At 43.9% G+C, this 13652-nt stretch overlaps 1 protein-coding gene across 2 annotated transcripts in view; it reads left to right on the top strand.

The window, feature by feature from the left end:
* Positions 1-13652, top strand: part of GABRG1 (gamma-aminobutyric acid type A receptor subunit gamma1) — a 76625-nt gene that overhangs the window by 312 nt on the left and 62661 nt on the right. Inside the window, exon 1 of one of the 2 annotated variants that reach the window (XM_082238247.1) lies at positions 4-47. The exons of the other annotated variant lie outside the window; for it this stretch is intronic. The gene's annotated coding sequence lies outside the window, so the exon portion shown is untranslated. Of the gene's footprint in view, positions 1-3; positions 48-13652 lie in introns of those variants that run through there. 2 annotated transcript variants of the gene reach the window in all.

Below are 13652 nucleotides of genomic sequence, written 5' to 3'. Positions count from 1 at the left end.
CGAGGCTCCGCACGTGCCTGTGGCCACTTCGCTGCACTTAACCTAAGGTTACCAGATTTTTATTTTTTCCCCAGGGACATTTTTCAACTTCAATGGATTTTGTATGGGGACTGGTTTGCAAATCCGGGGGCTGTATGCATGCATACAGTCTGGCAAAACTTAATTTAACCCTGCATTCGATCGGCGCATCTGGAAAGCAAAGGGAGCACTGTGCTTTTTCCTGCTTAGGGGGTTCGGTCCTTTGGATGGCATCATCATCATCCTCATCCTCACGCTGCCATCACTTTCTGTTCTGGTCCAGGACCGAGCGCCCGCGTTGCTGGAAGGGAGCTGTTGCAACTCGCCACCTAGACAAAAACAGCTGCCCTCCTCTCCTGCTCCTTTTCCGAGTGTGAACTTCTCTGGGAAGCTTGATCCAGTCCGGGTCGATTCTGAAGCAAGTCCGTAGGGAATTAGAAGGGACCCTAAGGGTAATCCAGTCCAGCCCCCTGCAGTGCAGGAATTCTCCCCACAGACGTCCCTGGATCGAACCCACCAACCTTCTGGTTAACAGTTAGGCACACTGACCCATTGTGCTACAGGTTGCTGAGGTTTATTCTTTAAAAGGAGGGGTGTGATTTGGGGTTCTTGGGAGCTGCGAAGCCCCAAGTGTGTCTGCTTAGAAACAGTAATCTCAGAATTGCACTGTTGGAAGGGATCCCGTGGGTCGTCGAGTCCAGCTCCCCCTGTAATGTAGGGATTTTTTGCCCGACATGGGGCTTGAACCAATGATCTAAGAGTCTCATGCTCTACCGACTGAGCTGTCCCAGGTCACTTCTCAGGAAACCAAGGTAGGGTGGCAGACTTGAGCCCCTAGCCTTCCTGAGTTTTAGTAGAAAGTTTTTTGTCTTTTGGGGTGGGGAACAGCCACGTGTTGACTAACAGCCCGATTCCCTCTGAAGTAAATTCCCCTAAGCAAATTCCCCTTAGGTTCTTCTGGTAAGCATGTATATTAGGATGGGGCTAAATGGGAATTATTTTGGGGCAGGAATGCACGGGGAATCATGTTGCAGTGCTGAAAGCCTGAGCACATTCAGCTGGAAGTTAAAGCCTTTTGAAAACAGCACTTTCTCAGGAAGCATGCATGCAAAGCAACATGCAAGCTTACTTATTGGGGAATATGTCATACAGAATCTAATGGGACTTCCTTCTGAGTAACCCTGTTTAGTATTGGGCTGGGAGCCTGAAGCACTTGGAAATAAGTTCCACTGAGATCAGCAGGACTTGCTTTCAACTAACTGGGGTGGGGTGGGGTGGGGAAGTATAACCCCTGTGTCAGTCTTCCGTGCCTTCCAGATGTTTGGACTACAGTTCACATGGGGGTGGGGGTAGTTCTGGGAGTTTTCTGCAGGAAAGGCTCTTCTGGGTTTTGTCCTGAAAAGTGGCTGGTTTTGCCAGAGGGCTGTGGAAGGCACTGTAACTGGGAGCAGAAGTTTTATGCTCTTTCTTTCTGTAGCATCGAGTCATTCAAAATTCTGCACTGCACTGCACCGCTAGCACTTCTGGGTGAAAAGCAACTGGTCTTCTGTGTGCACGGACTGTCTTCCTGTGATCTCTCAAAACTACAGAAAATGGTTGTTCGAAAGAGTGTTTACTTGCAAAGCCCGCGGCTTGGCTAAACCTGATCTTTTATGATCTGGGGAAACTACAGCCACAGCTTTTTACACTCCTTTGCCCTTGATTCTTTTACTATGTCTTTAGCAATAGGATATATTTTGGATAGGAAGCCTTGGAAATATTGTGCCTTGTGAGTACACATGGAACAGCTGGGGTGCTCCTTCAGAGATTTTGGAAGCCTGATGGATTGGTAATGTAAAAGGATTGCCAGGCTGACCCTAAAGAAGCAGCACTTCGCGGAGGAAGGCAAGCATGCAGCTTCTAAGATTTTTTTAGGGGAAGAAAAGGAAATCAGCTGTCCCTTTTCAATCCCTTGAATAATTCATAGATACTGTAATGGGCATTGTGCCATCAGTTTGCATTTCTCATAAAGATATTAAATTGCAATGCATAAAGATATTAAATTGCAATCCATTGCCATTTTTTTAATGGCGTAGGCCAAATCATTAAGCAGGGTGGGGGAATATTCCGGATACGCAGTATCCAGGGTGGGGGTTTTTTTATATAAAAAAGTGTTAAAAAGTATTTGAATTCATCCACACTGCGCTATCATTCATGCATCTGTCAAGTGTGTGAATCTTAAGAGTGTGCCTCATCTTCATCACCAGGATGCTGTAGGAAATTGGCCAGAAACATCTCTGATTATCTATTATTATTATTATTATTATTATTGCATATGCTGTAGTTTGAGCCCTCTCAAAGGCTGGTGGGAGGGTGAGACTTGTCAGGTTATGGTAACGTTTCAAAGGCATTGATGAAAATGACACCAGCACAGCTAAGACTTCTTGTGAATGAATCTTAATGAAACGAGTTGCTCCTCAGAAAAAAATAATAATATTCAAGTGGGTACATTCTGTTTGCAGAGGGGAGAGAGAACAATCACCTGTGATCATTTAGCTAGTTGACAGACTTTGAGGGAAAAGGCAGGGACTGGGGAGGGAAGTAGTTTGGAAATGGGGCAGAGCAGGAAATGAACTATTACTGCATTCCTTAGCGAAGAGACAAAAGTTAGAGGAGTATTCTGTAACTGCACTAAGAACGTTTGATTTTTGCAGTTTGTGTGCAATTATCCTCAAATTATAAAACTATTAAATGGGAAACGGGGAGGGGGGGGGCTGCTTGACTTCTCGTTTTGATTCCAGGCAGCACTTCCTCGGCTGAATGCTCAGTGTAAACACCAACACCTGCATCAACTGGCTTTCTTTAAAGGCACACCTCCCCCCACCCCCGGCCCCATTCACAGGATAATGGATAAAATGGCTGTAAGTGAAGTGAGTGGTTTTCAGAGCTAGACTTTGCCTCCTAGAATTGTTAAAGCTCTCGTGGTTTTGTTCATAGCTCTACAATGCCTGGGCAGTAGGTCAGCATCCCCTAACCTGGCATTCTCCAGAAGTTTGGACTATGGCTTACACCAGCGCCAGCAGGGCTGATGTGAGCTGTAGTCCAAACATCTGGAAGGCATGAGATTGGGGAAGGTTGACACAAGGCTATACTCTCCCCCCCCCCCACTTAAGCATCCTTTTGCCAACTGAAAAAAAGTTTAGAATGGATTTTATTATCTTGACAGCATGTACAATGACCATCAGAATCCTTCATATTGGTGTTGGTGATTTTTTAGGGGGCAGGGTGGCCAAAATGGAAGCCCCAGTTGTCTATGTAATGGGAGACAATGTCAGCTCTGGAGCAAGCAGAGTTTTTTGCCCTCCCATTGGAATCCATGGGAGGGAACTTAAGAAAAGACACTGGGAGGGAAGGAAATTTGCCACCCCCCCCCGTTTCTTCCTTATTGGTGTAAGCCCCACAGGGCTTGAATACCGCAGTTCATCTGTCTTTAGTTCTCTCTGCCCCTTCAGTTTTGCTCTGTAAAGTGTTCTATGAATTCTCCACTTTCAAAGGAACCCTGTCACCTAAGAAGAAAAAGAAGAGTTTGGATTTGATATCCCGCTTTATCACTACCCTAAGGAGTCTCAAAGCGGCTAACAGTTTCCTTTCCCTTCCTCCCCCACAAGAAACACTCTGTGAGGTGAGTGAGGCTGAGAGACTTCAAAGAAGTGTGACTGGCCCAAGGTCACCCAGCAGCTGCATGTGGAGAAGCTGAGACACGAACCCAGTTCCCCAGATTATGAGACTAACGCTCTTAACCACTACATCACACTGGCTCTACATTTATATGTTGAAGTCCATCTCTTCTGGAGCTCCTGCACTAGGAATGGATGGTTGTATTGCAGGCTGCCCCATCTCCCCCCCCCCAATACATAGACATCTTAAAATATTTTGGGGCTAATTCCTGTGCAGATTTTTTTGGGAATAATTCTGGGGGGAAACCTTAAAAATAATCAGCGAAAGAAAGAGGCAATTTAGGAGTCCTTTCAAGGTGTATCAAGCGTTTGATCTCTTGCCCCTTTTCTTGTTTTAACACATTGCAAAGCTGCTTGGAGCAGCTTCAATGAACAGGACCTCTGGTGCACTAGGTACAAACACTTTTCAAAATGGTGCAGGAAGAAACTGCACATGGTTTCCTGTGTCCATACAAAGGGCCACACAAAGGGGTCTGCCACCATCAAGGATGGGGAAGAAATTTGATTCGGTTCATATTGAAAGGCAGATCTGTCAAATTTGCACTTTCTAAAACGATATGTGAACCAAAACACAGCCATCCTTCAAAATCCTCACTTTATATGGGTTTTTCAATGCAGTTCCCCAATCAGACAGGGTTTACAAAAATGCATATGTTAGAGGAAAGTGTGCATAAAAATTAATATATATGTGAAAATAACATACAAATATGTGTCATATTAGGGAAAATCAATGTACATTGGTCAAAACTGCATTAAAAAGTATTAGGAGAAATTTGCACTAAAACGCTGGTGAATTTTCATGAGGATTATTTTAAAAAAACAAAAATGCAAAGTGCTGCCAAAATGTGGAGAACCGACTTTAAGATTGGAAAAATGAGAAACCAAGAAAGCCAAAAGCAACAGAACTTTCCATTTCTAGTCTATATGTTGCTCACAAGCAGCCTTACAGTTCTGAAGAAAGAAGAGAGAGCAAGCAAGGAAGCCCACCCTCTCTTCAGCAGAAAGGTTTGTGGTTCAGCAGACTAAATCACAAATCTATATACTGGTTTGATGAATTTATATATTTGTAGGGTTTGGATCAAAACCCTAGCCTGTGAATTGCAAATATTTCCATGGCATATTCTACAATGCACAGTCAGTTTACATAGAGGCCAGGCCTAATGGGCTTTAAAGTTACCTAGTGCATACTAAAGAGTGTACTATAGAATATAGCCAAAGCTTATTTGTAGCTTCACGTTACCAGAGAAGCTAGGCAGCTTGCTCCCACTACCACCATTTGGAACAGGTTTTCCAGCACTATTGACCTTCTCTTTAAGGAAGCTCTGATAAGAATACCAGAGTTCCCTAGAACATGCTCTGAAACCTCTGCCTTTTGATAATTCAGCAGAGAACATTTGTAGGGGAGGGGGAATCATTTTTCGGTATCTTATGAAACGTTTTGCCTTGGTGTATAATTCAGTTAAAAAGTTAAAATATTTGGTAAGCTAATTCTCCTTAGTATTATGTTGGTCTTTCTGTCTGAATGTATGCACATGTTTTCTGAAAGAAGCACCTGGTTTTTAGGAATAGACTACCGTAATTCTCGGGGGGACGCGGGTGGCGCTGTGGGTAAAACCTCAGCGCCTAGGGCTTGCCAATTGCATGGTCGGCGGTTCGAATCCCCGCGGTGGGGTGAGCTCCCATCTTTTGGTCCTAGCTCCTGCCCAACTAGCAGTTTGAAAGCACTCTTAAGTGCAAGTAGATAAATAGGTACCGCTTTATAGCGGGAAGGTAAACAGCGTTTCCCTGTGCTGCGCTGGTGCTGGCTCACCAGAGCAGCTTCGTCACGCTGGCCACGTGACCCGGAAGTGTCTCCGGACAGCACTGGCCCCCGGCCTCTTAAGTGAGATGGGCTCACAACCCTAGAGTCGGACACGACTGGCCCGTACGGGCAGGGGTACCTTTACCTTTACTGTAATTCTCTGAGTACAATGGCACCAAAGTAAAATTTGGGACCACAAAAGTGATGCCTGGCTCCCTTTTCAGTGGTACCTCGGGTTACATGCACTTCAGGTTACAGACTCCGCTAACCCAGAAATAGTGCTTCAGGTTAAGAACTTTGCTTCAGGATGAGAACAGAAATTGTGCTCCGGCGGCGCGGTAGCAGCAGGAGGCCCCATTAGCTAAAGTGGTGCTTCAGGTTAAGATCAGTTTCAGGTTAAGTACGGACCTCTGGAATGAATTAAGTACTTAACCTGAGGTACCACTGTATTCTGAATCCTGTCCTGTATTTGCTGAGATATTGAAGTTGTTTGGCATTGCACAATGAAGAATACTGGAGGTAGGAATTCAGGTGGAACCACTCCCCCCCAGTCATGCATGACACGTCTAGCTTCACATGGCTCCATTTACATAGGGTAAGAGAGACAAAATAAGGCTACAAGTAACCTGAAAGCCTTTCTATCTGTGCTACACATATGAAGCCCTCCTCTTGATGCTGTTCAGTAAGGCCGAACATGGTGCTCTCAATAGGCCCACAAGTACCCAGAAGCAGCTTATTTATACCTTTAACCTTAGTCATAATCAAGACTGCAGTTAGGTTGTGTACCAAAGTCACCCTCATCCTGTTTTAAGAGCAATGATATGCTATGGGACCAACAGCTGCCCTTGTTCTTCCCATAGTGTGGACAAAGAAATTGCAATGGAACCTGTAGTCGTACTCTTCTGGGTAGGCTAAATAAGTCAGGTGCACATTTATGTGAATCAGATGCCCTGCTGATTAATGAAATTGTGTTGTTGCAGACATAAATGAATAGTCTTGTGAAAGATGGCAAAGTCAGTGAGATTCTCTAGGAGCTAGATAAAAGAAGCCTGGTCTTCTGACTGCTGAACCAAGCCCAGTTGTGTGTGTGTGTGTGTGTGTGTGTGTGTGTGTTTGTTTGCTTGTTTGTTTGTTTAGGAGCCAGTGCATACTGAATATCTACATTTTTGCATTCCTGGTCTTGAGTCAGTCCCAGTTCAGTGAGCAGGCCATCCTATAAATAATCTAGACTACTGGTTACTTTGATAGATTGCTCTTGTCAAATTTTCCATCCATCTTGTTCAGCTAGGAAGACATCTTTAGTGACCTAGATCAAGAATGGGGAACTGAACTAAGGATCACAGAGTCCCTTGCAGGTAACTGAGAGAGTGAGTGCATGCTGGCAGTGGGTGGTACCAGAGCCCAAACTGGGCAGCAACAATCTTTATCTCTCCTTCTGCTTGCAGCAGGTTGCTTAGGAGGGGCAGGTTGTTATTGCAAGAGGTCTGAACTCATTGCTTGCAGAGGACTTTTGAAAATGGCAGTTTGTCCACCACTGCTTATGGCCAAAGGTTCCTGCAACCCAATTTCCTGTGCAAAAGCAGCAACAGCACAGAATCCAGTAGCTTTCATATCACAAGAAGAATCTGACTGTACATTTAAGAATCTAGCAGCCAAAGCCTTGGCTTCTTCTTGAATGAGCAGCAGAGAGAGACATTTTCTGTGCCACCAGCACACTTGGCTTCTTTAATGGAAATGTTGAATAAAAATAGTGTACGCCTGCACACACAATCAAAAATCTTTATATGACTAAGGAGGACTCCCCCTCCCCTCTCCCAACTTTATGAAACTTGCCACTATGGTGTATGAACAGCCATCTTCCATGAAAAGGATGAGAGAAAATGAATTTCAAGCAGCAGATGTTGGCCACATTACATAGTGTTGTTGGAAGGAACACAAATAACTATGGTAATGAAGGTGGAGGGAAGAAATGGAATAGGTTGCAATAGAAACAAATGACTAAAAAAGGAATATAAAAATGTTTGTAGCCCAGGCCTCTGTATATTCTAGATGTGTGTTATACGAAGCAAAAAGCTGGGAAATTGTTTGCTTCCTCAGACAACTACTTCAAATGTTTCACTCCTAAATGGAAATAACTGTAGGGAATTGTAACAAAATAACAAAAAATCCTTCCAGTAGCACCTTAAAGGTAAAGGTAAAGGTACCCCTGCCCGAACGGGCCAGTCTTGACAGACTCTGGGGTTTGTGCGCCCATCTCACATCTATAGGCCGGGGGCCAGCGCTGTCCGGAGACACTTCCGGGTCACGTGGCCAGTGTGACAAAGCTGCATCTGGCGAGCCAGCGCAGCACACGGAACGCCGTTTACCTTCCCGCTGGTAAGCGGTACCTATTTATCTACTTGCACCCGGGGGTGCTTTCGAACTGCTAGGTTGGCAGGCGCTGGGACCGAGCAGCGGGAGCGCACCCCGCCGCGGGGATTCGAACCGCCGACCTTTCGATCGGCAAGCCCTAGGTGCTGAGGCTTTAACCCACAGCGCCACCCGCGTCCCTAGTAGCACCTTAGAGACCAACTAAGTTTGTTATTGGTATGAGCTTTCGTGTGCATGCACAAAAGCTCATACCAATAACAAACTTAGTTGGTCTCTAAGGTGCTACTGGAAGGAATTTTTTTTTATTTTGTTTCGACTATGACAGACCAACATGGCTACCTACCTGTAACTAGAATGTAGGGAATTGTGTGAAACCATGACATGCCATATTTTAAAGGAATATGCACATGAAATGTGGACTCATCACCACAGACGTGGGTTTCACGTGATTTCCTGCACAGAAGTCTTTTCCTTATAGGAAATGGGTGAAAATCTCAGAAACTCTAATTCTGGAATCATTGTGATATGGATTAAATATGACTCTTCTTTCATTGCACCATTCTTACTTAGGGGTCTTTGATCGTTTCTGGGCTAATTTCCTCCTCTGATGGGCTACTTACATGCTCCACTTTCCACACCCCCATGAGCTACAGACTGGCTGCATTCACACGGCAGTGTATTCCATTTCCTCAACATTTCCCTAATTGTTAATTTCCACCTTACATTTGAGCCTTTGCACAACAGCAGTGCCACTTCTGGAAATACAGCAGAATACAGCACAAGTTTAGTTCACATTTCCATGTTATTTGCAAACATATTCTTTTTCTGGAAGTAAATAACATAGGAATGAATGCTAAACTTCCAATGAATTCTGTTATACTGCATTTCTGGAAGTGGTGTTGATGTTGTGTGAAGTCTCAAATATAATGTGGAAAGTATAACACTTAGGGAAATGGAATATGGATTAAATAGCCGTGTGAATGCAGCCTGTGAGTCCTCCCCATTCTAAGAATCTCACTCTGTCACAAGTGACATCTATTTTTGTCTCTCACTTTAAATACAAAGCTACAGGTGTTCATGCTTTGGCTGAACCCAGTAATGGTGGCTATCTGGACAAATGCTCCGTCTGGCTGACGGAGGCAAGCTTGCTATGAATAAGTGGAGCAGATCGATAGGTAGAACCAGATCAATTGAATTCCAGTTGCATTTGATGTATCGTCGGAGAATCATCAGCAAGAATCAGACCTATGAATCTTAACTTACAAATGTGTTTGCACTTCCACATTATGTGTAGGCTACTATCTAATAAATATATTTAATCTAATCCTGACCAAGTAGTCTGGTGGAGTGGAGGTAATGAATGACAGTGTCGATCACGCTGAAGGGAAGAGAAATTTCCAGTGAGAGATGATGGGTCTCAAAAAAAAATGGCTGTGGTCCAACAGGGTTCTAGGAAATCTAATTTGCTCGCTTCTCAGACGCATGAGTTGGATTGGTTCCCAGCAGAAGTGTTCATATGTATGAAGGTGTGGTGCCAGAATAAGCCATGCAGGTAACATTTTACACCTTGCAATAACATTTCAATATGCATTATTTTGACACAGTGTGTATAGCTGGGGCAATGAACAGTGGACAAACACACACACAATCACATGGTAAAGAACCTTATGTGCACCAGCTCTGCTTTATCAACCCCAGAGTACTAATTATATGGTGCTACTGTATATTTGCCCATAAAGCAGGCATAGGCAAACTTGGTCCTCCAGATGTTGTGAACTACAATTCCCATCATCCCTGACCACTGGTCCTGTTAGCTAGGAATGATGGGAGTTGTAGTCCCAAAAACATCTGGAGGGCTGAGTTTGCCTATGCCTGCCATAAAGCATTTTTTGGTGCTTCTTGCACGACAACTAATTCTAGCACACCTGGTCTCACATGACAAATAACATCAGAACATGTGGGAAAATACGGATTATACAAATTATAGCAGTGACCTATTAGCCAAACAGGACACCAGACTATTCTACGTGCTGTATGAATTCATTCATTCATAAAGTTTTGCTACAAGTGTTAAAGAACTATGTGATGAGCAGAGAGTGGAAGCAGGAATTACTGTTTGGCTTGTCTTCAGGAGGATCTTATCTACCACTCCATACTAAGACTATCCTTTGCTCCTGCTGGCATTTTGGAGCTGAGCTGTCCTTGCTCTTGCTGACAAGCCTTTTTGTTATTTCCATTAGTAGTCAGAATGAGGCTGAATGAATTGTTACTGGGGCAACGCCTCCACCTGTTTCATTCCCTAGCATTCAAAAGCTTGTTGTAGGTGGAGGCATCTGGCTGTGCACTGCAGGGGTATGCCAGAGCAACATTGACTATAACAATGTAGCTCAGGTGTATTCTGTGTGGCGTTATATTGAAACATTGCATTTTTGCTAATGTGCGCATCTTCAGCTGATTTGGGCCCCAGGTTATGCGATGTAACATGATGTCATGATGCTGTGACGTCATGTTATGTCAGCAGCGGCGCTTCCAAGGCCTTGCGAGGTCTCAGAGCTCAGGTCCTTGTGAGACCTTGGACGCAACTTCTAATATAAACCGGACGTCGTGTTTGGGGGCCTGGTATGGCCTCAGACATTGCCTCTGAGGCCTCGCAGGGTCTCGGAGGTCACATCCGAGGCCTTGCGAGACCTCTGATGCAGCTTCCAGTTTATACTGGAAGTCATGTTTGGAAACCTGGCACAGCCTCAAACATCTCCAGGGAGGTTATTTCAGGGTAGTGTCAAAACCAGAAGTCGCGTCGGAGCTCTGAGGTGTGTGCCCTGGCACCCAGGGGCCCCTAGAGTTGGCGCCTATGGCTTATAGTAGCACTCATTTGTATCTTTAATTTGTACCAATATGAAATTTGTTTGTAATACTTGATGGGATTGACAGAAACTTATTTATTTTTGTTAAGTCTGATTAATTGGGTGTGATTGGATCGCTCTTATCACCCAGGTGTCCCAGGTGTAAGAAATGGCGTTTCTGTGTGCTCTGGCAATTGTCACGGTGTCTTCTTGCGCCAGAAGTGGCTTAGTCCTGCTGGCCACATGACCCAGAAAGCTGTCTGTGCACAAACGCCGGCTCCCTTGGCCTGAAAGCGAGATGAGCGCCACAACCCCATAGTCACCTTTGACTGGACTATGGGTCCTTTACCTTTACCTTACCCAGATGTAGGGCCATTTAGTGTCATCTGTCATTGCAACACAGGGAGCTACAGTACTCATGATGGTAGGAATAAGAATCTCTGCTTAAAGGGCACAATGATCAATATACTATTGGTGTTCCCATAGAAATTCCACCATAAATACAAAGCAAATCTGTTTTTTTAAAAAATGATATTTATTGAAAGTTTAAAATTACAGAAAAAAGTGAAAAAAGAAAAGAAAAAAGAGATTAAACAATAGAGGTTAATACATATAAAAAAGAAAAAAAAGAACAAAAGAACAAAACACACAATACATCAAAACCAAAAACAAAAGCAAACCTCCTCACACCTCCCTTTTTGTATTCTAGTTATTAATTAGTTCAGCAAATCCTTTCCATCTTTCTCTATTATCTGTCATTTAATTGTCTTAATTTATTTTAACCTTATCTTACCATAAAAACCCTAAAACTTAAAACTTATTTGTACATAACTCTTTATAACATTTCTACTAAAGCCATATAGTTTCATTCCAACATTTTTCTAACACTCATAAATTTTACAATATTTCTCTAAATAAATTTTTAAACTTTCTTCCAATCTTCATCCACCGTCTCTTCACCCTGGTCTCGGGTTCTGTCAGTCTTCTCTATCCATTCCATCTAGTCCATCAACCTGGTGATCTCCTGTCCGAGGCTCTTAACTCTTTTCCATGTCCCTTCTGCAGATCTTCTTCATATTTATACCTACACTTTACTTTGTCTTCTGCTGATCTTGTTCTTAATTTCCTTCCTTTGTCACTGAGGAGTAGATCTCGGGAAGACTCCAACCTAACAATGTCTTTATCCCTTCTCAACAGGTCAGCCCATTCTCCATAGACAGGGCCAAAATCCAAAAAATAATTCAAAACATGTTTCAAACTCCCTCCAAAGTTAAAGGCCCTCGCGACTCCAATCTCCCCCTGGCCCAAAACCAGATCCGAAAGGCCAGAACATCCCTGCATAAGGGGATCTTTCCAACTTTCCTTCTCCAATCCAAGCGGGACTCCATCTCTCCAAATCTGGCTTTCTCCAGATTCGGTCTTCAAAAGCAACAGCTTATGCTCATACAAGGCCGAGGCTCTCTCCACTTGTATTACTTGAGGTTCAACAACAACCTCCTCCTTTGTCTTCTCCACAGCTTGCCATGTCAAAGCAGATTCCTGGGTTGGTTCCTGAGTAGTTTCTTTATAAGTATTCACTTTTTGTCCCAAATAAATCCTTTTTTGTCCAAAATTGTCAATGCTAGTAGTCATCGCATCCATCTTCTCATGAAGTTGTTCCAATAAGGCACTTGTTTTGCAAAAAGCAATCACTAAGGCTTCTTCTGTCCACATTCTTGTCCAAGGTCAATGTCTAATTCTCACGGTCTTTAATCTCTACAGCTGGAGAATTCCCCAGCTCCACTCCTGCAACAGTTTCAAGAGCTCCCTCTAGGGGAAACAGTTTCTATTTGTATCCGTCTTTTTAAAAGCAGGTCCAGCAACAAAGTTAACAAAGTTAATTTCGATTTTCAGATATTTTGCTCCTTTCAAGTGCAAAAGGAAACATTGGAATCAATATGTTTCTCTTGTTTAACTATCTGTCAACATACGTTTTATTCACAGTCAATGAACTTTCCCAATACGTCGCTCCCTGGCAGCCCGTTCCCAGGTTCAAAATGGTGGTAATTTATCTTTCTTCACTCTCTCTCCTGCAGGCTTAAACAATCTAAACTTTCCCCCTCTTCTCCTGCTTCCAAGGGGGGGTTAGTAATTTTAGCCGATGGAGATTTAATCCTTTACAAAAGACTTTCCACACTTTAGCTTGCAATGTCTTTGCTTCAATCTATTTACAAAAGCGGAAGGCGGACTTCCTGTTTGGAACCTTCCTGCTTCGGTGCCAAATTAAGGATGTTTAGTAATCCAATTTTCTGTTCTACTTACGGGTAGTTGTTTAAAGTCCAATTGTCCACAGGAAAAAGTCAGCGCTCTCCAGCAACAGTAATGCGGCTTCACTTCGTGAAAAAAGCAGTCGATTCGAAGCACCGTGCCGCTCACCCCACGTCGCTCCGGATCCACGAAACCGGGTTTCCCCGCGAGTAGGGGAGGCGCAAAAGGTGTCAGCCGAATCCCACGTCCACAGGCTTCTCCCGCCTGCGGTTTTTAATGGGTCTCCGCCTCGCCGTGGCGGTCCAGACCCTGATTTCCACGAAGCTGATTCCTCCCGGTCAGAGGAAATCCGCCATTGCCAGAGGCGCTAACCCGGAAGTCCTCCCAATACAAAGCAAATCTGGGGTTCCTTATGCAGGACATTCTGAAGGGAGCCAAAATAGTTTTTTGATAGAACTGGCAACTTCAAATATCAATTTGTGGTATTCCTATTTGGAATAAAGGAGGGAAGTCGTTTGCTTAGGGCATTATTAAAATTGATCAGAAATACCTGCATTTGAAACAAGTTTCTGTTGTTGCTTTCCTTTCCATTCTGAAAGTTCAGTGTAACTTGAAGTTTTGAAACCCCTAACTTAACAGATGCAATTCCAATAAAAG

The sequence above is a fragment of the Podarcis vaucheri genome (genome assembly GCF_965113315.1).
Source record: "Podarcis vaucheri genome assembly, chromosome: 9".
NCBI classification, from domain to species: domain Eukaryota; kingdom Metazoa; phylum Chordata; class Lepidosauria; order Squamata; family Lacertidae; genus Podarcis; species Podarcis vaucheri.
This window is presented reverse-complemented; position numbering and strand designations above follow the sequence as displayed.